The 943-nt window shown below is 53.6% G+C and overlaps 1 protein-coding gene across 1 annotated transcript in view; it reads right to left on the bottom strand.

Moving 5' to 3' along the window:
- Positions 1–943, bottom strand: part of LOC119591876 (facilitated trehalose transporter Tret1-2 homolog) — a gene marked incomplete in the record, with an annotated part of 16,213 nt that overhangs the window by 4,018 nt on the left and 11,252 nt on the right.

Raw genomic sequence — 943 nt, 5'->3', positions numbered from 1 at the left:
CTGAAGGTGTGGATTGAAAAGTCAAAATCAAAGATCTTCCCACTTGACGGAACCATCTCGGAACTCGATATATGAACCGATTTCCGAGACAAAGAGCGAAACGCGCTTCGAACAGATCTCGAAAAGCGAAAGTTGACTGCACATTCCAGGTTGTTCAGTCAACACGTCACGCTCTCAGTTCAAACACGAGACCATCATACAACATGGCCGCTTGACTGGACACTGACCCTCACCCGGCGCCCTCCCAGTGCCCGTCATACCCTCTGGCCCTAACGACCTCATCCTGCCAGGTGAGTTACCCACGCCGGCATCGCCTTCATAACCAGGAAGACACCTGTCCTCCTCTCCCACCAGCCTCCTCCCGCGCCCGCCGACCACATCCTCTCTCGGTCGCTCCTCCTTGTCACCCTCCCTCCTTCTGCGTCCGCCCCGCCGCTTGCGTATCCTCCGCGGCCCCTCGTCCCTATAGAGCTAATTAGGTGTCCTTGGGCGTTGGGATGGACGCCGGCTATTGAGGCCTTCGGTTCGTCATATCGCTCGCTAGGGGGAGGGCAGGCTGCTTCCTTTGAAGTTAATGACGTTCGTTCATTGCGAGTTTTTTAAACATGTCAGTGACCCATCTTGAAATAAATTTTAGAAAGGCGCATCTACTATAAATCAGAAAAACGCATATAGAACTGACGAGTATCAGCGCCCCACAATTTCACAGTACGTTCGTTTCCCCCCAGTTTCGTAATTCTAAGACGTGAAAGATCCCGCATCACACCCGAGGCTCAGTGATCATCCAAACCCCCAGTAACTACAGGAGTGGCCAGCGGCCTGTCGTAAAACCTCAAATAGCGATATCCTCCGAGTCAGGAGCCGCGCCCTTCCTTATCACCGGCAGTTGTGTGACTGGAGGCTGCGGGTAGCGATCTGCCTGTTAATCCATTGTGGCAACCGA

Source organism: Penaeus monodon, chromosome 29 (genome assembly GCF_015228065.2).
Source record: "Penaeus monodon isolate SGIC_2016 chromosome 29, NSTDA_Pmon_1, whole genome shotgun sequence".
NCBI classification, from domain to species: Eukaryota; Metazoa; Arthropoda; class Malacostraca; order Decapoda; family Penaeidae; genus Penaeus; species Penaeus monodon.
This window is presented reverse-complemented; position numbering and strand designations above follow the sequence as displayed.